A 24838-nucleotide genomic window follows, 5' to 3' on the forward strand; every position below is an offset into this window, starting at 1 on the left:
TTCGTGGGGACTATTTGCTGTATAGAGAAGATCAAGACTCAAGAGTTAGGGAAAATCATTGGAGGTCATGTTTCCCTTCCTTAAGTTTTTCCTATCAAATTATTTGCCTGATTAGATTATGCTAAGGGTGGGATACTTTATGTTAGCAGTTGAATTAATTAATTTTATTTTTTTGTGTGTTTGCATCCTTGCCCATCGATTGCAGTTTAGTAGTTAGTTTTGTATTTGTCAGGCGTGATGGTAATGCCTGTTGATGATGTTTCAGAATTGTAATCTGTTCGTGATGAGGATGGCACAACTCCAAAGCAGATGTGGGGAGAAGTTGTGAGCTGCCCTGGAAGCCAGTCCAGTAGCTGTTGGAGTTGAGTGGTGTTTGCTGATGGCCAGCCCAGGGAGCTACTCTTCTCGACAACACTGACTTCGAGGAGTTGCACCAACCTTCACGAGATAAGAGTTTAATTAATTTAAACACTGTAAGGACACTTAATTTTTTTTGAAGAACGAAAGAAGTATGGTAATAAACGGAAACCGAAAAAAAAAAATAATAATAATTATCAAGAATTTGCACATTGTTTAACGAATACTGAGAAACTAAGAACAGTAATTTAATTTGTAAAGAAAGCTTCACTAACAGAACAATTTTTTTTGAATTGAGAACTCGAGCCTCTGAAGGTTCCTGTGAGAACAAACCAGATAAAAGTTTTACATTTAATTTTATGAATACTTGTTGTTTTAAAATAAATCTTATGCAGAATCTAGATGTATGTTCAGACAGCAAGGAACTAAGAAAATTATTATTTTTGTGAAATGAGGAATTTATAGTTATGGTTTAATGGAAAAAGACAATTTGTAATTTTGAGGTAGCTCGATGGGGCTCGAGCTCTGTGAGGGGAGGGTTATGTCGCGGGTTGAAATTTTGCAGGGTTGTTGAAATCAAATTTAGGGACTTTACTGACGGGACTCTGGGCTGGCTGCTCTGTTCACTCGTCAGCGCAAGTGGCGTGACCATGTAATTGGGGCACGGGGCCGGCGCGGCGCGCTGCGGGCTTGCAGAATTTTGTTTGTTTGTTTGGCCGCGCGCTGGCGCAGCCACGGGCCGCAGTTACTGGGGCGCGCTGTCGTAACAAGCCGCGCGGTGTGGCCTGCACATTGGGGTAGAGGGGGGGTAGTCTTCCCAGATGTTCTAGTTAGTTGTTTAGTAAATTTGACTTCAATAACGAGCTTTTGTTATGGTAGGCGCGGCAGGGCGCGCGAATTTAAGCGCAAGTGAGTGGTGACTCGGGGCTCACTCAGGCGGAGGCTATGCGTCTCACCTGTGGTCACGAGTTGTTAGTTCGTTCGTGATGTAGGAATTCAAGCTTTCGGGCGGAGGCTATGGCCCTCGTCAGGGGTCACGCGTCATAGTTTTTAAAATGTAATGTTCGTTCGGGATTTCAAGGGCAGGAGAGGCCCCTACGTTATTTTTTTTAAAGTAATCGATCAAGAAAGGCTTTTCGGAAAATGTGAGTATGGACTTATCTTTGTTTTAATTTTAAGTATTAATTATGATTTGAGGTATTCGGAAGGACTAGGGAAGTGTTTAGTGAAGTTCTCTCATTCTCTCTCTTGTAAGGTCGTTCAATCGTTAAGGAAGTAAAGAGATTATTGTTTTAAATTGTAATCCCGCTATTTAAATGTTCTTTAAAATGATGTTGAGTATTTGACTTTAAGAATAAAATAATTTTAATTAAGTATTATGTTATTTTGCAAAATCTCCTTAGTTCAGCTCTCACCAGACATCCTGTACGGGATGACGAACCTATGATCCTAGGTACAGTAAAGTATTTTATGAAGTTAAGACTAGTTGATGCCAAGCGAGTTGTTTCTATGTAAAGAGCTACGATTCTCGCCCCCCCCCCTCTGAAGGTGAATCGTGACAGAAATGGTGGTGGCACCGGCTAGGTGCCACGTGACAATATTAATATTTCGACCAACAATTATATTGCATTGCATTTGATATAAAATGGTTTTTTGGAGTTTTATCATTAATACATAGTCTCTTAAGGTATAAAATTTTAATAGTTGTACTGAAAATTTTATTGCACTGCAAAATATATTGATTGATTCGTGAGTATTGTCATTTAAAAAGATTATCGACATGATAAAAAAATGCGCACTACGTTTTTCATGTGTGTGAAATTTTGCTTTCAGTTTTATACATCTTGATGAGATAATGACATAGACATACGAAATATTTAAATCTTATTTCAGTTTCTTTTCATTGAAGTATATTAATTATATCTCTTTTCTTTCGATCTACTTATACCAAAATTTAGGTATATTTACGTTTAATTTCATTTCAGAAAACTAAACATAACTTTTCTCTTTCGATCCACCTATATCAAACAAATTCGTTTTTGGTATCGTTTATACTTCTGCAGGAAATAGATTTTTGAACTTATGTTGAAATCTAGAATTGTAATATATATATATTACAATTCTAGATATATATATATATAAAGAATTCAATAGAAAAGTCAGGTTTACTTAATTTTTAAAATATGATAAATCTTTTCTATGTGAGAAAAATATTATACATTTCATTTATTTGTACACTTAATTATTCAATGGCATGTTGCAAACGATCAAAATATTGCTTTCTTATGTGTGTTTATCTATCATTAAGAAGTAAGCGATATTCAAGACTATAGTTATCGAGAAGTAATTTTCAAATATATTATAAAAATTTTTACTTAACATTTGCCTGCATGGTGCATTGCATTGCATAGTGTTAATAGTTTCAAAATAAATTTTCTTATGAAAGTAACCGTTTTTACAACGCAGTTTCTAATTCATAGTAACAACCATCATCAGACGTTAATAAAGCACAATTTTTGCAGTGTTTTGGACGGAAAGGATGATCTTTGAGCGAAAAAATACGGCAAGGGCGAGGTAAAAATGTGACTTCAATTACGTCACAGCATGCCATCTCCTTCATGTTACGACTGTATGTTTTTTGTTGAAAACATATATGGACTGCTCGCTTTTACTAGTGGGTGGCTGTTGGAAATGGCTGTCAAGTTGTTTGATTATTTACTCATTGTTTTCATAAATGATTTCGGTTATGTTTCTCGCATTATTTGTATTCACGGTTTTCAAGTTGTCATTAACTTCTTCCTCTTGATATTCTTGCATTGTCATCTAATTCTGAGCTTTTTTCAAAATTTTAAGCCTGTAAATCTTCAGGAAGTTATTTAAAACTAAATTACAAAATTCCACACACCAGACATTGCCCAAAGCAAAATAATAAATAAGTAGTATTCTGTATACTTTCGAGCAAGTTTTAATTTTATCTCATTTAATTTTTCAAGTAAACACTTCTAAAATTATGTGTGGAATTAGAGATGTTTTGTACTTAAGATTATTTGGTTGTTACCATCATAATCACTTCATCATCGTATACCAAAATAAATTCTTAAGTATTGGTCATACCATTACATAACCAAATGTAAACGTACAAACTGGAAAATATATATTTTTGCAGTTTTCTAGTTGTGTTAATTTACTTTTACATATTATTTTGTGCTTTTATAATGACATGTGTGCACATAAAAGTACAGTGTACTGACAAAATAAAAACAGAACACTGATTTATTCAACACGTAGTGAATGTGTAGTTTCATCCTTATAATCCTTGCAATTTAACACGTTAGTTACTGTATAAAAAAATATGAATTGTCGTGTATTTTTACACAAGCCTGTAGTATAATTTTGATTTCTAGAAATATTTGCGTTAAATCACACTAACTCAACTAGTAAATAAATAAAAAATGACAAAAATGTAAAATTTCAGAACCTTTGCATATGTAATTTCACGATATTTTTTTACAGTACAAAGAAGATTATGGTTAGGACAATTTTGGGACTGTAAGAATGATTCTACACTGTAATTTACTTTTGTAAACGTAACAAAAATGTCCATGTGAAATTACAGATATTTGTTAGTTTGTACATTTACTTGAAACCAATTATATCACTATAGAATAGTTACGCATTAATACTGGGTTTGTAATCATACTCGGGCATTTATTCTTTATGATATTCCAGTACCTTCAATAGTTAAAGTTATTTGTAAACTATTGCCTGAATAGCTTAGCAGTATCACTGCCCACAAATAAGCAGAATAAAATTAAAAAAAGTAAATTTATTGAATATTCGATTAGCTTCCTAGGGTTTCAAAATACTTGGTTTGAATGAAACATCAATGAACATATACAATTACGGACCAATTTTCGTGAGAAATAGTATTTTCTCGAAGAAAGTTTTTCATATATATATATAAATATATAAAACCATAGCTATTAGTTGTACGAAGAAAAAATGTCTTTCTTGTAGTATTACAAACTATTTCATGGCAACTGGTCTCCAAATGAATCTTTTTCAAAAGTACAGAAATTTGACTTCTGTGTACCATGCATGGGTGCGGGAGCGTGTACCTTGTGGTAGCTTGGTCGGTCGTCGGGTCGCTTGTGAAGGTTTAGGGGGTATCTGGGGGAGGGTTTGGGAAAGGGTGTAGAGAGGCAGGTGGGAACACGAGGAGCAGCAGCATCAACCCCGCTTTTCTTCAACTTCCGGCATTCGATTTGCGGAACGATTGTGTTTTGGCTCCATTGTGAAGCAGTAATTACCCGTCTTCGGCAGCTTCGCGCACTGCGCTCCCGGAGCAGACAAAAGCGGCGCGTGGGGAAAAGTGTGAGGCCGGTCCCATCTGTTCCCAAACACTCGCTGCAAGCACTAACTCTTTCACCAAATCACGAGGTTAACACCTGCTTGTCCAAATGGTGACTACCCTGCATATTAAATAAAAATCAAAGAAAATAATCTAAATACTGAAAACTTTATGAAGATGGCAGAACATTAACAAGACAAACCAGTAAATTGTATTACATTTATTTAAGTGTAAATATCAGACAAATATAGGGGAAAAAAAACTTTCCATTAACAATACAAAAATAATTAATCTCAATACATTACGTTTTCAGGTAGAGTTAAGTAATTAGATATTTTTTTTTAATCACACGAAATTATCTTAGAAATGTTCTCAAATGTTAAATATAAAGCTCAAGTCACTTTACAACAAATATTTTTGAGCGATACGTACTTAAAGCTATGAAAAAAACACAATATACAATTACAAATAATTTCAAGGCAAAATAACTTTTACTTAACTTTACCTGGTGCATCACAAACATATGAAAAGGAAAAAAAAGTGTAATAAAACATTAGTCAAAATTTAGAAGAAAACTTGTACAACAGCAAACATATCAAACTTACAAAAATTACTGGCCATTAAGGAAAATAAAAAACACAAAAATTATACTTAGCTCTCCAGTAACCTCCATACTCTCGTCCCCCTCCCCTCACACACTAAGATGTCATTGATTCATCGTGGCATCGTCTTGATGGTCCTTGCTGCTCCATACCGAACTCCCTAAAACACCGAGTATTTATACCCTGAATTCCTCCCTCTCACCTTCCTATTTCCTTTCAATCTATCTAGATTAAATAGAAAGACTGAGATGGTTACAGAAAGTTCTAAAAGGTTCTTCACTGTAGTAAAAAAAAACAATCGATACACAGGCATTCTTCTTCTTTGTAAGATATCAGTTGGAAACCCTGAGTTTGAAGCATTTTCGGAAAGAACACTCATGATTTTGCTTAAAGGGTACTGTCTTAAACAGCACAGAGCAGTAACCTGTCTATGACTTTTGATGTCACAAGTTGATGATTCCACATGGTAACCAGGTAAGGTTATGTTTTTGTCGTGTCCTTAAAAATGTTTCTAATGTACATAATTAACACGAAACATTTTGTTATCAATATACACGGTCACTAGTGCTCGGGGCTGCTATGGATGCTGGCGTTTCCACGCTTTGCGTAGGACCGTGAATTGTTATTTTACCAACGTTATGGGCAGACACGTTCAATGTTGCATTTCGTTCCCCTTCTTTTTGTTAAAGTTAAAAAAAAAATGGGTGTCTGTCCTACTTATGCACGCACGTTAGATAAGTATTATATTTACTTGGTGTAGTAAGAAACTAACTTTACTTTCATGCATTACTTATTAGAAACAAAATAATAAAAGGACAGAAGTGATATTTTAAGAATGATTGTTAAAGCATGAATTCAATAAAATTAATTTTTTTTATTAATAAGTAATCAGTGTTCAATATAAGCGAGAGGCAAGACCACGACGATTACCAGGTACCTGAGCATGCTTTCCAGCTATTCTGGCCAGATGGCCCGCAGGGTAGCTGACGTCACGCATGCATCGCGTGCTTCGCCGGATTACAAGGGTCTGGCTTACTATCCCCTTCTGCTCCCCGCACACCATCCCGCCTCGGACTATTGTCAGTGACACTTTAAGCGGCTTGAGAATTCTGCGAGTTTCCCGAGGCCATCGCGCAGAGTGGCGCGATTAAACGCTGCCTTTCTGGACTTTTCGGGCATTGGGTCGGCCTGAGATGACGCGACACGTCACAGCCGCTCCCGTCTCTTCGAGAAGGAGGCCATGGAGATATAAGTGACGACGCCGGCCTCCGCAGTTCCAAGCAGGTTCAGAGAGTTAGGAGAGTTCCGCAAATGAGGGAAAGTGCGACATCGGCGAAGAGGGTGAGAGACTCCCTCGAGAGCGGCGCGACGAGGAGCGATGGTACCGTGAGAGTGGGACTGAGTGGGGCGTGGCTGTGTGTGTGGACAGGCGCGAGGTAAGGGGTGAACCACTTTTGAACCTAGCTCTAGCGAGGAGTGCAAACTGTGGAACTTGATAAACATTGAGTGACTTGAGAGTAAACGTTTTTAAGTGCAAGTGATTGGTTATCAGACTTTTTAAGAACAATTATTTATAAGTAATTTATTTATTAGTAATTTATAAAACTTTAATAAAACTTAATTGGGTTATCCCTTACGAAACCAGTTCTCCCCACATTGGTTCGTAACACTTTGGTTTTAGAAGTGGTACAGCCCCAATTAATATATTTAGGATTCATTTACATAATTAAAATAAAAGGAAAAAAAATATAATTTAACTTTTCCAGAATAAAGTTAGTGTTAATAACTTTAGTGACTTCCGAAAGTTATAAAGTTAGTTTGAGTGTCATGTAGTAATTGTTAGTTTTGAAAGTAATACAGTTACAGATTTGTTTGGAAGTTTAAGCTAGGTAATTCAAAATTAAAGCAATAACTAAAATAAATATTTAATTAGTTTATTTTATTAGTGAAAGTGGTGAAGAAATTAAGGGTTACCCTAGAAGAAATTTTGAATTACATGAGGGCGATTCAAATTAAAATGCAATAGGTGTTTATTAGTCACATATTTACTCTTTACAGTTTTAGTGTTTACAAGAATACAATCCAGCACTCAGTGCTCTTTTGCCTAATCTAATTTAAAATATATACATTTCTACTATTGTAATTGTAAAAAAACATTCTGCTTCCTTTCTGTTTATTGTGCTTCCAATTTGTCAAATGTGCACCAGGATGTGCTTCCATTACGTTTTGATTGTGCTTCCAGTTTGTCAATTGTTCTTCAGGATCTTCTTCCATTTCGTTGATTGTGCTTCCTTTTTGGTGATTGTGCTTCTAATTGTGCTTTCTTTTAGTCAAATGCGTGTTCTTTTTTCCTTTGTGTGTGTGTTGTGTGGACTGTGTTTCCAGTATGTACGTACTGTGTGTCCAATGTGTGTCGAGTGTGTGTGAACTGTGTGTATTGTACGTATAGTATGTGTACTGTGTGTCCAGTGTGTGGTAGTACTGTGTGTCCAGTGTATGTACTTTGTGTTCAGTGACACTTGGTCTACACCAATAATATTTTACATAACTGGTTAGAATGTATTTCAAGCATCTATATAAATAGACTTCCATGTTAGGCACCGTGGCAAACTATTTAATTTGGTATTAATCAGGTATTTTATCTAGTGTTGATTTTCGTAGAGTGAATGATTTATAAACTCTAAGAAAGGTAATGGGAAACATAATTTATTTTAATTTTTAGTTATCCTTATCACTGTCCGAAGATAAAACCAAAATATGGAATTCTATCGCATCAATCAATGTTTAAATAAATGATATTTTTATGGATTTAGGAATTTTTCCCGGATTTATAGCTTAATTAATTCATATTTCCAAGATTGTGGCCAAATTTAAATATGGCAGGTGCCATAGTAATAATAATGACTACTGCACTCTTGTGGGTAAAAATTTTGTCAATATGGTAGCAGTGCACTCTAGCAGACAAAAAAAATGGTGGCCTCCATCAAATTAAAACAAGATGGCGGATTTGGCGTCATAGTAGCTGGTGATATATATATACCTTGTTATTAGTGGTGGGATGTGAGTCTGTCAGTGGCTTCCTTGGAGAAAGGATCTGTCATTATTTTTTTTAATTTTTCTCATAATGATTAAATCTGAGGCACAATGATGTATGTGTTTTAAATAATATTTTAAAAAATTTGTTTGATTAATATTTTATTAATTTAAATTTTTTTCCCAAATTTTACTGATAATAATTACAGATTTTTATTATAGTAGCTGCGATGTCATAAACCAAGATTTATTTTTATTTCTATTACAATTTTTATATTAGTTATTTTTTAATAATTTCAAAAACTTTTCCAAGTTTTCTAGCATTTAAAATAAGGATTTTCAAGATAGCTGACATAACGATAATTGCAATGATTACGTGATAATTCAAAAAGATGTATGTGACGTAAAAACGTTTCTAAATATATATATATATAATTTATTAAGAATTTTTTAAATATATTTTAAAATAAATAACATTTTTACTCTCGTTCTAAATTGAACCAAGAACCAAAATTTATTAAGTAACTAAAAATCTGATGTAAGTATTTTTTTTAATATTTTCAAAATTTTTTCGGATTTTTTGGTCAGTAATTAAAGAATTTTATTTTTATGGTTAAGGTCAAGGTCATCCAAGATTGACGTCAGAGTATGAAGGTGGCATGTTGTTGGGAAATTTAAAAATCTGTGGCAAATTTTGGTTCTTTCTAAGCCAAAAGTCTATCGAGGGTTTTGGAATTCCTAATTTTTTAGTTTTTGAGGAATAAAACGGGAAATTTTCTTTGGAAACGGGAATTTTTTATTCTAAATAGGGGAATTTTTTATTTTTGAAATTTATTTCTAGATTTTTTTTGGCGGAATTTCTGTAAATTTTGTCTGATTTTGGCGAATTTTGGGCAAATTGAGCAAATTTTGAAGGTAATGGTCAAAGGTTACGGTCAGAGTCATCCATAATGGTTGCCGTCACATCAAAATCCACATCCTGAACCCCGGCACCTGGCACCTTAGCTTTGAAGCCTGTCCCAGTACCCCCATAAGTTTACTACTGACGCAAGTAATGTTCACGTAAAAAAACAATTGGAGGGAAAGCGCATACAATCAACACTGTAAAAAAATTCAATACACATCACGCACTTATTAGAATTTTTGTGCAGTGCTGTTGTTTTACACATAAATCTTGCCACAAAATTAATTCATTTTATTCTTCAACATAGTTATCATTTAGATAAATTTGTTTTACGTGATATATAAGTGTTTATATACCCTGTTCTATACAATTCTAGTATTAAATATAGATAAGAAATAAAGACAGAATCACTTTCATCTACAGAAATTTTAGTTACTTGTTTTTACTTTCGTTATTGTGTGAAATTAAATTTTTATTTAAATCTACAATTACATGCGTTAATGAAAAATATCAGACCAATTATAACACCGTTAGTCATTTCCATTAAAATTTTAGCCACGTAATGTTTTATTTTGAAATCATTGGGGAAATGGTTTGTTAAGTTACCTAAATATAAAATATTTTAAGTATTCAAGCTTATTTTGTTTATCAGATATAGCTAAGTAACGCAGGAGTTATTCGAGTTATCGCAGCGGTAAAAATTAGACTAGCATTCAAGAAGGATTTGGTTTAGAATTTCGGTACGCTCCCACACTACATCCGGTTTTCTGTATTTTACCAAAATAATTTCAGGAAAATGCTGGCAATGGTTTATTTATGTTCAAAAATACCTTTTTTAGGTTATGTGTTACAGTCTTGAATGACCACAGTGAAAATGAGAATATAATGAAACATAAATTTATAAACTACAATTTACGTTTTTCTTTACTTCGCCGTAGTTGGCCCCATATATAAGTAGACTAACCCAAGGAAGCAATATTAGTTTGATGAAATATTATTATTTTTATATTTACATTACCTTTATGCATGATCTATTATTTACACCTGACAAAATAATATGTTATACTCATTAGATGTTAATTTAAAGCGACGCCCTTTTACTGCGCTTGAATGGCTTTTACGACTTTTATCTCTAAATACCGATTTATGGAAAATAGCAATCGCTTATTAAGCTCTAAACAAAAATCTTTATCAGTTTATTAATAATATTAATTGGTTAAGTGAAAAAATATATTGTTTAAAAAAGTTATTAGTACATAAAATCATAATTGGTAAGGATACACTATTGATTTTCGGTAGTCACAGATTGTATTTTGATTAAAAATATATTTTAATGCGATTTTACTACCTTTTAACGTTTAGTGGCTTCAAGCTTTTTCGTATATATGCGTTGGCCATTCGTTCTAAAATAATTGTCAAAATAAATTTATTTTATTGTTTCATATTCATCTTGTGTATGATGTACAACGTTGAAATTTCATGTTTTATTTCCTGTATTCATGTGCCCCATCAGAGATTTTTATTTTCTCTCCAGGATATTTTTTTTTACTTTGAAGGTTTTTTTCCCGGCACAGTTGGCTTCAACCAGAATCACAATTGATATTTTTTGCAATCAAAAAGTTTGCTTTCAACATATCCTCCCGTACTATAATCACCATGTAGAAACGCGGGAATATTTCCTTATTTTCCCATAAAAATACGTGGCTTTTCCTAAATTTTGTAAAAAAAAAAAAAAAAAAAAAAAGAGCTGCTGCCATTAAAATAACCACAAAATAAAATATATGACATTGTTTTTGAAATTAAAAAAAAAAAATATTTTTATCTTCCGTTTTCTTAAATATAACCCTAAATAAAGAAAATTAAACTTTATAACATTGAAACTACTCTTAAAATGTGTTCTTATCATTGCTAAATAATTAAAACTTTTGAGAAAAAAAGTGCTTATTATAAAAAATATATCTGTAGAAATAGGAAACCGTGGAGTTAAAATTGTATAAATATTTAATTATATGTATAAAATAAGATTTTTGCATATATTAAGGAAAATTTACGTTGTGAGGGGCTATGGGTTTGACTCAAACCTCTCTTTATCAGCAAATAGTTCTGAGCCCTCATTAACCGAATCGTATTAATCCCGTGTAGCTGCGAAAACACCAGGTACGTAGTATTTACAATAAAATTGTTCAGCTTATTTGACACTGGAACTATATTAAAACAGTTTTTAAACATAATAGAAAGCGTGAAACACTGCACACTTTAAGAAAAAGCAGATATTTGTAGCGTACAGCGTAGTAGCGTTAACGTAGTTAGTTCACGGTACTTCAAGATTAGACGCAAGTCGTGTTTCGACTGTTAATACACTGTATTACCACTCTAGAAAATATATTATATCTTTTTTAATAAAGATATAAAGGTAAAATTAATCTTATATATAAAATTCTCGTGTCACAGTTTTCGTTGCCATACTCCTCCGAAACGGCTTGACCGATTTTGATGAAATTTTTTGTGCTTATCCGGTATGTATGAGAATCGGCCAACATCTATTTTTCATCCCCCTAAATGTTAGGGGTAGTCCACCCCTAAATTTTTTTTTTATTTCCAGTTTTTGGTAGGAAATCACCATGGCAACGGCTGTTGCTTTGTTGATGCTTCATTCGTCTCTATGGCAACGGCTATTTCATTGTTAGTGCAGTCCTCATCACCGTTGAAATTTTGCAAGTACTTTAAATATCAAAAATTGCCCTTTTTTTTTCAAGTATATATATTTTACAGACTTGAAACTTCACAGTAATGTTCCTTATGTTACGCAGGATGACATTTTCCGAAAATTAGATCCCATAGCATAGGTGGTTAAAACCAGGCAACAGTGGGTACTTTGTCTGCATGAGAACAGTATTTTGCATTGTTCATGCCTTCTGCGTCTCCATGGCAGCAGGCATCGCGCGGCAGTGGCGTACCCACAACGAGGGGCATGTATTATGAGCGGCGCAAGAGTGATCTGCCTGTAGACTGCCGTAGCGAATTACGGGTACATCAGTTTTATGTTGCGTGCACGAGTCGGGAAACCATCGGTACATTATACAGCATTGTAATAAATTTTCACGGAATTTTTTATTATTTACCATTACTGTAAATGGGAGATGTGGCATAATTCTTTTTCCATTAGTATAGCCGTGCGAAGCCGGGTCGGGCAGCTAGTTTGTTATATATATATAAGTTTGGTGTGCCGTAAAACTGAGTAATAAATACGAATTGACATGCTTTAAAATATTTGTATGATTTGGATAGGAGAGGCTTACGAACAGAGTTACCTGGTTTTCCATAATATTTCTTAAAAGTTTTCCTAGTTGTAGTAGTTGTAGTATAAAATTTAGAAAAATTTCAAAGTGCACAAATATTCATATTTTTATGAATTATTTTTAGTTGTTGCAAAAGATTTACACGTTTTATACCAATGTTTATTAAAAAGTTTCTCTTGAGCGTACATTAAGTCATTTAATTGATGTTTGTAGAAAAAATTAATTGTGTTTTTTAATTTTATTTTAGTGAAAAAATATTGCGAATATTACGTCCTGTCACTTGAATTCACTGTCCTTACATAGTTTCGATGCTAAAAATTTTTTTCAAATTGTATTCAGTTTATTGGTTCACTTGTTCCAATAAACCAATTTAATCATTAATGTGTTCAATACGTAATGGGAAGATCGTTAAACATATATACGTCAACAGTTCAGATATATTAATCTAAAGCATAATTAAGTTATAAAACATGTTTTATGACTTAAAATACATTTATATTTTGTATTGTTTAATACGTATTTGAATTTCACCATCATCAAAGAATAAAATAATCATAATAAAAATAAGAGTATTCAGCCTCGCAAAATCAACCAGTTGATAGAAAGACTTCTGAAATAAATAATGAATTCCGATGCAAGTATTTAGTACAAGGAGATAAGAGATTTGGCTCCGGAAACTAATTGAAAATTTGAGGTTGACGTAAGATACTTCAGCGTTCATGAATTCTGAATACATTACTAAGGCTATACTCGAGACAATTATGTTACTTTATGTGAACCTTGTAGCTCCAAAGGAAAGGAGAGACGCTTTGACGCGACGTAATATGCAGAAGTGTCTTTCCTTGTTTTGGTTCTACAGGGAGCTGTGAAAATTACCTGGGAGGAGAGAAACATTTTAAGGAATATTGGAAAGGCGTAAAATAAATAGAAGTTTTATTTTTTTCGTTGAAAAGCTTTCACATAAATGCGACTTCAATTCTACTTAAGCGGGATAGCAATGCCAGAACGTTCCGTAAATTGAATATCGGATTAAATTCATTTTGTTCCCTGCGTTCTTCTCCGAGATTCATACTGTATATGAAACTAGCTGGATTTTGTACTAAATAGCTTTCGCGCAATTAACAATTACTAATAACGGTACATTTTTAATGTTACTTCACAATTTTATTACCTATTTATTGTGTATATAACCAAAAAGAAGTATATAAATTATGTCAATTTAAATCTTGAATTAAAAATAACATTTTGTCACATGTTTTACTCGTAATTTCATTATGATTGTTCTACAACCAATTTTTATACGGTTTCCAATTTTTTTACTTTTTAGGTATATCCTTGAATTAAAATGAAAATAAGTATTAAAATGTGAAAAATTATAAGGAGGGAGAAATTTCCTCAAATTATTTCTTTCTTACAATTTTATTTTAAAAAAATATTTAAAAGAATTAAGGACTACATTACTTAAAAAAAAATTAGTGATACGCAGACATAGGCCTATATGTTTTATTTGTAAATTTAAAAAAAAATATGAAACTAATTTTTTGGAAAAAATAAATGATTTTCAGCGTTAACAAAGTAGAAACAGAAACATGGAAATAAAAAAACTATAAACAAGTGAACACACCTTTCGAACTACGAGAAAATGTTAATATGTGTTGTGTTTTCATCTTTTAGTCACATTTTCTATTGCTGTGTAATTTCAATATTTATACTCGAAGATACCATTTTTTTATGATGAAATTTTAACAGACCTTAACCAAATCCCATGAAAATGAATTACGGATGGAGTTTGTGGCTGACCCCGGGATGACTCCTCGTTATTCAGATATTTCTAACCAGAGATTTTAAAGAGTATAAAGGTTTTGCAACAGTCATACTGTCCATCGGCGTTTCAAGTAAAACGTTAAAGTCAAATCCTGCTGCCATTTCCAATACCCTGCCTCGATTCCACCCACTCTTCCCCTCCGCCATCATCAAAAATTATAGCTTGGCATGTCCAAAATAATTGGTGGGATTTCCCCCTTGTATCAGCTTTCCTCTCCCCAACACATTTCGCAAAGCTATGAAATCGTTATATCTGATTGAATCGAATATTTACCTATCATTTCCTATCGAAGAGTTTTTTTTTCTCCCGCTAAACCCAAAGAACGATTGCCATTAGAAAGGTAAGTTTTAAAAAGCAAATTCGTTAAAAAATAAAATAAAATGTTTTGGCAGCCTTTTGGGAGTTGAATGGTGGACGTAAACATTGGACATTTGAAAACGATATATATTTTAAATACAAATTATAACGAGAAACTAGGGCATGAATTGTTATTGAGGTAAGGTTTTATGAAATCGAAGAATTGTTCCCTTCCCTGTCTCTTCTAACCGTTCATTCTACCAACAGCACTAATGGAGGTAGTATGGGAATTTCCTTTCTGACTGGAAAATAAGTCTCTGGCTGTAGTAATGAAAACGAGCCCGTTTCAAAACGGAGTAATTAGTAACTGCCCAATCACGGACAAGTGAGAGGTGGAAAGAAAGGTTTTCGAATATTATAGAAGTTGTCGAATTTGGTACCGCTGACCTTCCTGTCACTAGTGCCAATCCAAAGTCACAAAACAAGTTTTAACGTTTAGGTCATGTTTAATTTTTGGATATTAATAATTTGAGAATAATGTAAAGGATTATTTCTTAAATGGGATTACAGAAACCATTTTGTGAGCTTAAACCAGTTGTGGAAACCAAGAAAATATTTTTTTTGTAAGCGATAATGAAGTAATTAGCCAGGAAAAAGTAACTTTTATAAATATTCTTCTTAAAGGTAAAAATAAATTTATACAACAAGTAAAATGTGTCTGCCGAAGATATTTTATACAAAACCAAAAAATTTGAAGCTTTCAAGTAAAACAATCCAATATATGGTCTTGAAAAATGATTCGTTATTGCCACGCGCTTAAGAATAAAACTTTTGAATAATATTTAAATAATTATTTTTAACGATTGTTGAATACCTGTTGGTATTTGTATTTAAATTTCTTTTGTAAATAACGTTTTTCAATATGTATTTTGTCGTCGGGGCGACTGTGCTGCATTTTATGATCGAGCCGCTGACACGTGTTTCGAGAGATCTCTGCCGTCGGGTCGGCGCGGAATGACGCGACTGGCCCCGGCCACGCTCCTGAATTCCAGAAGGCGCCTGGGCTGATATATAAGACGAGGACGCCGGCCTCAGAGGGTTAAAGAGTTCGGTCCGGAGTTCTCCCATGGCGGATTTTCCGGGGCGATAGAGCGGCGAAGTCCCTGGACGAAGGTTCCATGGCAGAGAGTTCAGTTCCAGGCGATAGTGTCGCGGGCGCGGCGGCGTCCCGAGCGAAGTTCCGAGAGAGGCGTCGAGCGGGTGCTCGGCGAAGGCAAGTGCTTCGGCGGCGACGGAGTGCGGTGACGGAGTCCCGCGGCGGAGATCCACGAGGGGTGCTGCGGCAAGAGTTGCGCCAGAGGTGCGGCCCAGAGAGGTGAGTGGATTGTAAGAAACGATTGACTGGGGAAGCAACATTTTTTAAGTGTAATTGATTTTTCGGTATTTTAGAAGATTATTTGTAAGTGACATAAGTAGTGGCAATAAATAAAACTGTGTAGTGATAATATCATTAATTGGGCTATCCTTTACGAAACCGCGATCGCAACAATATATAGGTGTATATATATATATTTATTTATTTTCATAATATATTTTCTGAACTTAATATCTGCCATTATTTTGCATGAATCACTTCCAGACTGATAAATAAAATCCATAAATGAAAAAACTCAGTCGAGTTCGTTTATGTAAAATTTCGAACCCAGATGGTAGAAAAGGGGAAATTTCTTTCGGAAACAGAAACGTCGCTATAAATACTATAATATGAAAACAATCGCATCCGTTCAAGGTTATTAAAACTCATAAGACTAATACTAAAAATGATTGTCTAAATACATTTTAGATACGACCCACCATTACTCCGAGGGGTGAAAAATCTTGGGGTTGAAGGACCAAAAAGTTCTTAGCTCCCACAGTTAGAATAATAAGTAATCCAGTCACAATTGTTGTAAGCCTGTTAAACATTATCTCAAAATGTATTATTTTTTTAAAACCCCAAGAATTTCAGCAAGGAAATGAAAATACAGGATTTGAGTTACAAAAAAAAATCCTAAGTAAAGTAAAATTTACGCTATTAAAATTTATTGTAATCGGTGTTAATATTACTGCAACAATTACTGCAAAATACGAACAAACGGGGAAAATTACAAAAATTCTTAACCTTATAAACATTACGAGTTCCGTTTAAATTCACTTTATGCTTTCATAATATTATCTAAACGTTTTCCTGAAACTCTTCTCGAAATAACTAACCATCAAAACAACGGATGTAAAAGCAAATGTTAGAAAAAAGAAACCTCTTAGTTACTATGTATACCATAGAATCTTATCGGATTTACAGAAATTATTTTAATTTTATGTTAATCTTTTGTCTGAAACATTTTTTGATACAACTAACCATTAAAGTATGAGGTGAAAACAAAAACAAGTGTCCAAGGACCAAAACAATTTATTCATTAATTACAATGCACATAACATACATTATTTTTTTAAAACATTCTTATTATCATCTATACTTGCTAAACACTTTTGTATAAGACTAGTCTTAACTCAAGGGATGATCAAATTAAGGTTGAAATACAAAAAATATAAGAACACAAAGATACAATATTGTACATTTTATCAGATTTATTGTAAGCCTTTTAAATACTAGCTGAATATTTTCTCTCGAATATGTTTTGATACGACTAACGATTACTGCAAGGGTTTGAAAAAACTAGGGCTATGGAAAAAAATATTATAACTTTCTCACTATGTACATTACCGAATCAATTTAAAGATAATGTATCCTTTTAAATATTTTCTAAAAAATTGCTGAAGCAATTGTTTTATACAACTAAACATTACATCAAAGAACGGATCAAATTAGGGGTAGAATAAAGAAAAGGAATGACTCACTTAGTATACTATAAAATACATTAAAATTCATAGTAAGCCTTCTAAATATATTATACTCTTTTCTACAAAAAATTTTTTATACAAACATATATTCCTTCAATTAGTGAAACATAACATTGAATGACAAAACCTTTTTAATCCCCTAAAATACACAATATGAAATTAGCTCAAAAGAATTTGTATTTTGTATGAATATTTAAGATTTATTTTAAATCCATTTTTTAATTCAAGAAACTATTATTCCAAGAGGATGTCAAAAATTATTTCAAGGACGAATAATTGAATTTTAATTAGTTGTATGAAATCTGATGAAATCTGTTTAGATATATTCATAACTTCATAATATTACGAAAATATATTATTTTTCAGAAATGCAACCCTTAATGCAAGGGACGAGTTAACGTGTTAATGCTTAGCTTATGGGACAAAGGTGTTGGTTATTGTTAGGGTAGGTTTCACAATCAACACTGTACGAAACCTGACTTCCTACTCAAGACCAATTTCATGCTCATGGCTATGTCCTTATTTAAGAGGATATTCTAAACATCACAAGAAAATTATAAATACATATATTATCCTTCGAACCCTTGTAGCTGCATGAAGTAAACAATGGGAATTGGATTTATTTTCTTCTGAATATTGAAAAACATAAAGAATGTTCTGTTCATTGAAACATTTTTAGTGGTCCAAAAGTTTCTAAAATGATCCAGAATTTCCAAACGCGTTAAAAAAAAAGGTCATCGAAATAAACCTGCGGTTGTATGATGTGCCGAAAGAAATTTTTTGTTAATGACAAATAAGCTCATATCATTACTTAAAATGTTTTTAATATCAACCCTGTTTTCAGTTCTCTCTACAAGTGCTTATTTTATTATTATTAATAATTTTAAATTAAAAGTACTTCCATTTGCCGTAATTTATTACATATTTTATATCAATTGGTATAAGTTATGTTCCTACCTTTCTTTCTGTAAGTTATCACTGTGGCGAATGCACTGCGATCTAAGTGAGATAACGGCTTCTTAACACGTTACTACAGAGCTAAGCTTAATCGTTACAGTTTTTAACGAATCTTATCCAAGACTGTGTGACCTAATAATAAATTTCTCTTAGAAAATCAGTAATATTCCTATATATTTTTATATATTTATTATCTTTTACCAAGAACAGTCCAAATCGCTTATTTTTTACTTCCGTTGTCTGTCTGGCCCCACGTGGCTGCATCCATTTGTGTTTTCAGAAATAAATTTAATATAATTACCTACAAATTTTCCTACCTACATTTTAAATACGTCCTTTTCAAAACGCTTTGGTCACATCATCACCTAAACTTACCTTAACCGCTCTAAAAAAATACTTACAAAAGATGGCATGGAAATACAAATTACCCAACATGGTGGGTAAAATTAAATGCCTTAAGGGTTACAACACACCTAATGAGGTTACACTCTAAATTCTCTTGAACAGTTCATTGTTGTGTGATCGAAATAATACAAAGGGCAAAAAAATTATGAATATAATAAATAACAGTTAAAATAACATGTATGTCAGAGGAAATTGTTACTTTATAGCTAGTTATTCTTAATCTAAGAGATAAGCTAACGATAGTAGTTCATAATAAAAATTAGTGATAGTCCATTCTGTTAGCAATATTTAATATTTTAAGGTATATAAATATACATTTTTAAGTGAAAAAACCATCGCATTGATATTATTCAATTAAATATAAAACAAAAGGATGAAATCATTATTTTAATGCTCATTAATTATTTTACAAATATATTACACTTACAAGTATGATTAAAGAACTATCTTTTAAAATAATGTCTGCATTTTTCTTTCTTTCATATGAAAATTTCTTTTAAAAAATTACTATTAATGATAAAATATAACGAATGTAATGTTAATCTCTTAAAATAACATATATTAATTTGGAATTTTTTTCAATACCATTTGAAAATATCAAAGAGAGAAAATAAACAAATTAAATAGTACTACGATCTGCAGTTTAAATCAAAGTTTTGCGTTCATTAAAAAAAATTCCTATAACGATTCAGCATAAATCTTGCTCCTTGCGCAAGCCCGATCAAGAAATCAGACGCTAGTAAAATATTCAAGTGAGTTAAATTTTAATTAACGCGGATTATTTACAGGTGTACCGGGATCGGAGCAGGCGCCCAGGAGACCAGGCCTGCTGCGTCCGTGGAGGCTTTCGATAAATTATTCTCCCCCTTCCTTCTTCCAATTCTCTTTCATTTCGCCAACATTTCCGCAACCACGGCGACAAGTTTTGGCGCACGTAGGCAACAGGTAAAGAACCACAGACATCCATTTTTCAACGCACCATCTTTGGTGTAGACGATTCGTGCTTAAAGTGCCGGCCTATTCAGGGCTGTATATTAGTGTGTTAGTGAGGCGGGATGATATCTGCGACGCTCGGAGTTGCCTCTAAGCGCAAGGCTCTGAACTGGCGCGCAGTCTTCTCGTCGTGCACGGGGAAACTATGAGATTATAGCGGCGAAAGTCTGAAATTTTTATATATAGGTGTAATGTAAGTCCCTTTAGTGCTTTGAAGAATAGTTTCTTTTCTTAAAAGAGCTGCTTCCTTAAAATAATTATGAAAACACGTGTTTTAGCTATTAAGGGCCTTAAGTGACCCGTTAACCGGGATACACATACGGAGTGCGCAGCTTCAGAGAAAAAACCATGCGATTAGAAAACTGCTCAATTTATTAGAGTTATGTATGTTGATTAAAAGTACTTAAAACACGTTGAGAGCGTGAGAGTAGTTATGTTTATGTATTTCGTTTTCAAACTGTATTTTCAAACGAGTGAAAATGGCTTGAACGCGTGTTCTCAGGATAGATTATTGGCATGAAACACCTACTACATATTCTTTAAAACCATCAAGTGAGTTGCATTACATATTAGTCTTCACTTTCACAGCATATCATTCTAATATAAATCTAATAGTTTCCTTATGCACGGGGAGAAGTGTGCGTGCCAGTCCACAGCCTTGCGCTTAGAAGCGACACCATGTTAGAAGCACCAGCGAGCGTGGAGCTTGTCATTCCGCCTCAGTAACATAATTACACCAACGATTAAGTGGGCCTCTTAATAAAAAAGAGTTCTGGTGGTTGATTTATTAAATAACTCACCTTCAAACGTACGTCGATTATGTTACATAACAATAAACCTAAAAATCGACAGGAAGAAGACTTAAATCACAAAAATGTTTCTAGCTGGAAAAATTTCCCAACTCTTGTCTCAGGCAGTTGACTGACAGGCGCTGGACCTACAGTAATGTTGCTTAAAATCATTTAAACAAAACATCATTCAACCGACCGTCATATAACACCCGAAGTCATGTTTCCGACCTGTCAAACAAATTACCTCTGTTCTTCTGACTGCTCATTATCGATTCCTGTTTGATTTTGTGTGGGATCTTAAGAAAGGAAAAGTGAACTAAAAGTTTCTCTTGCTATGGGTTTACTCGGGATACTGCCATTGCCCCACTCATTCATTCCGTCAATGCTTTATTTTCAGTTTGTCAATGAAAGGATTTCACATATTTCCCAACAAAACTTGGTTGTGTATCATGTTGTGGGAAAAAAAATTCTGACATTTCATGGGTTTTAAATACGGCATAGGTAAAATAATTATTATTGAGATTTATTTTCAAAATTGCCATTGGGTTTCAACATAACACATTTAGTTGAATGCATATTTAAGTTAAGGATTTTCCTGTTCGCTAGTAAAAAAATATTGCAATTTTAAAGAAAGCTGTTTCAGGAAAAGTTATAAAATAAATGTTATAAAAGAAAAATATTGATTATTCATTTACGTTTCTTCAGAACAATGATTCCTTGATGATAAATCGCTCTAATATGTAGTTTATAGACGGATAATACTTTCGTACCGACACAAATCATGTAAATACCGCGAAAAAGTATAATATCAATTTAATTGATCACACGCAAGGTATACAGAAAGTTTCCAAGAATTCCATTGGTTTTCTCAGTGTGCTAATGATTACATCTGGCATGGTTGCTGTTGGTGTTTTCTGGGTGCTCCTGGTTATTCATGACAATATTTGGTGGGTGTTCTCTTTGTGCTCCTGTTTATTTTTGAGAAAACAATTGCTTCATGAATTTTTTAATAACAGACATAAGATTGTAAACAGAGTTTCGTTTAGTTGGTGAACTGCTGTTACCAAATCAGAAATAATGGTTTCTTTTATCACGTGTAATTCCAAAAACAGATATTAATTACTTAGTCGATTAATATGATTTATTAGTTAAATAGACATTCAATAGGTGTCTTTCTCTCACTCTCTCTCTCTCTGAAATGTATGTAGCTTGCTCGCGGGTCAGTAATGCATACAATCTTTACATTCTAGCTCGAGACGGAAAAAACAGTAAATGTGGTTTACAAAGACATTTTATGAAGTGTCTTCCCGTCATTACATTTGAAAGTAGAAACATATTTACTCAAAATTTAGGTAGTAACATATTTTTATTGCAAAGACTGAAATAGAGGTGAGAAAAATTATCATTTGTGAACATAAGAAAACTACTACAACTGTATCAACTGTTATGTTATAATATTTAAATTTCTAAATTGTGCAAGATAATACAAAATTCCATGCGGAAAAAGTTGTGGGCAGCAGATACGTATAGTTATAGGTGTGGGGATATGCATGCTGATTTTTCATATACTGCATGGAATCGAACATGTAAGAATAATCTATCTATCTTACTATAATAAAACAGTACTTTTTCTGTCTGTCTGTTTGTACGCGATTTTGATGAAATTTTGTGTGTGAGTTCACGCCCATACAGCACACAATGTTTCAGTAACATGTCTGTGATATTGCAGTAACCTTACTATGTTTCGAATAGATAACATTTCATCTGTCATGTTTCTGGAATATATTCTAAAACATTTCATTGGACACATAGTACTCATGTCTATAAATTAAGTTTCAGATACATTTCAGCAAGATTCGTTTGGCAATATTACATTGTGGTTGATTCTGAAATGTATCTGAGACATTATATTGAAACTTCCCATCATGCTTGTTGGCACTGAAGTTTAGAAATCTTTGTCTTTGTGTATTATTTGTTGTTTTGGCGCAGTATTTTGGTACTTGGATTTTTATATGTGGTGAATAAATTGTAAGTTTGAACATTATTTATTTCATGTTAGTTTACTATTTTTTGTTTTTACTTTCGCACTTAAGCAAGTACCGGTATAGAAACAATCTTTTATGCGTCTTCAAAATGTGTAAAGCTGTGGGTTAAGGAATGTCTTTTTTTTTGTCGGTATGCTTATTATGCTCAAACATTCCCGTGCCATATTTATATGTGCGCTGTTTTCAGTCTGATTTTTAATTTATGTGATGCATTAACAGGATATTCGCGATTTAATAAAATTACTAAAGCATCTAACAAGTTTTCTACTTACTGTAGCTATGCCGCTATATGGTCGTTGACTGTAGAACATGAATACTAATGTAGGTATGAGTTAGTCCCTTTAATGTTATCTTTAGTTAAAAATCACAAATATAGGCTTATAGGTTCCTAAATATTTTGGTTTTAATAGCATTTGATTAAACCAATTTATTTTATTGAGTTATCACCTTCCGGCTTTTATAATATACTTAAGTAAATATATTTCATAACCTATAATATGTAGTTAAGGGTAATTTATGTTTATTTACTGAGCACAACACATAAATTTATTATGTTGTGTTTATTTTAATATAAATATTAATGTGTTTAATTTGAAATAATTTACAATTCTACTGGTTAAGTAATTATTTTTATTATGTTCCGCACTCTGTAGTACTTACATCGTATGTTGTAGGCCTACGTATTACTATTAACGGAAATTTAATAAAGCCTGCTATTATATCTGGCTTGTCATAAATGTAATTTATTGTAAGTGAATGCAATAGGCCTACACATATAATTAGACAGCGGTTTCATTAATTGCCATTTCACTTAACAAAGTTATTTCTGCAATCTGGCCTTCATTTTATTGGTGGGCTGGAATTGCAGTGCAAAATAATTGAAATAAATTTTGTCCTTTACCGAACAGAAGGTACAAGTCTTCGAGTTGTGTTGCACTAAGCATAAGCATCATTGGTATTTCTATTTAAATTAGTTTTTCTTATGCTAAATTATGGTAGTAACCAAGTATGTTTGATTTGGAAAGTTTGACAAAACCTAATTTCATCCATTATATGACAATAAAGGAAACACATTTAATGATGATTTATTAGATTACATGTGTATAGGTATGTAGTGGTAGCAATTTAAATAATGAAAATAAACATTAAATGTGCACTACAAAGGATAATATTGAGAATCTGCTTAAAAAATTACTAGAAATTTTAGAGTATTATTGCACAAAAATATGGGCACTGTTCACACAGACACTTATTAGTAAATCATTAGGATTTAAATTTAAGTTTTCTTTTAAAACTTTGCTTAAAATGTGTTATTATACAATGTCATGGGCCTCTTTGCATTTACCAGACACCATTAAATTGATTATTAGGAATGTAAATAGCATGTTAAGAAATTCCCAGTGAAGAAGTATTCCTGCTTAATAAGTTTGAAAAAAAATGCATAGGTTGCAATACCAATTTGTCCCTTTTAAGATGCTTTCAGTTTTGAAATTTATCATTGGCATCAGAAACTTTTTTTTGTTTGCATGGTAATTTAAAAATAAATAATGTAACAACTTAGTGTCTATATGTTTAAAAATCTCACATACATGTCATAATTTACCTGAAACAAGTTAAAAATATTTTTTTTTTCTTCTCTTTTTTTTCAGCAAAAATCTCCAAGAACATCTGCATAGAGAGTCAGTTAAAAATTTCATGTATTGTATTTATAATATATATATATATATAGTTTTTTTTATTAAAGTCTACTTCTCAAACTATGTTGTTATTTGTTATTGAAAATACCCCTTTTCATCTTTGCCTCTATTTTTAAGTATTCAAATGGAAAGAACCTGTTTTTACCTGGTGTGGCTTTCTGATTATGGTTATACATGGTTCTTAACTTACTTCAGGTGCATTCTTGGCTGGTTTCATAACATAGATCATAGAAGTTACAATCCAAAACCCTATTGTCTGTTTGAATAAGTTTCTCTATTGACGAGTTAGGCCAAACTAGCTACCTTCTAATTTGTACAAAGCATAACTGGCCATGCATATTATTTTAAAATTTTGTACTGCATAATTTATTACAAAATTAT

At 32.7% G+C, this 24838-nt stretch overlaps 1 protein-coding gene across 3 annotated transcripts in view; it reads right to left on the reverse strand.

The window, feature by feature from the left end:
• LOC134534667 (uncharacterized) overlaps positions 1-24838 on the reverse strand; it is a 783923-nt gene that overhangs the window by 579798 nt on the left and 179287 nt on the right. The window lies entirely within an intron of this gene.

The sequence above is a fragment of the Bacillus rossius genome, chromosome 8 (genome assembly GCF_032445375.1).
Source record: "Bacillus rossius redtenbacheri isolate Brsri chromosome 8, Brsri_v3, whole genome shotgun sequence".
Lineage (NCBI taxonomy): Eukaryota > Metazoa > Arthropoda > Insecta > Phasmatodea > Bacillidae > Bacillus > Bacillus rossius.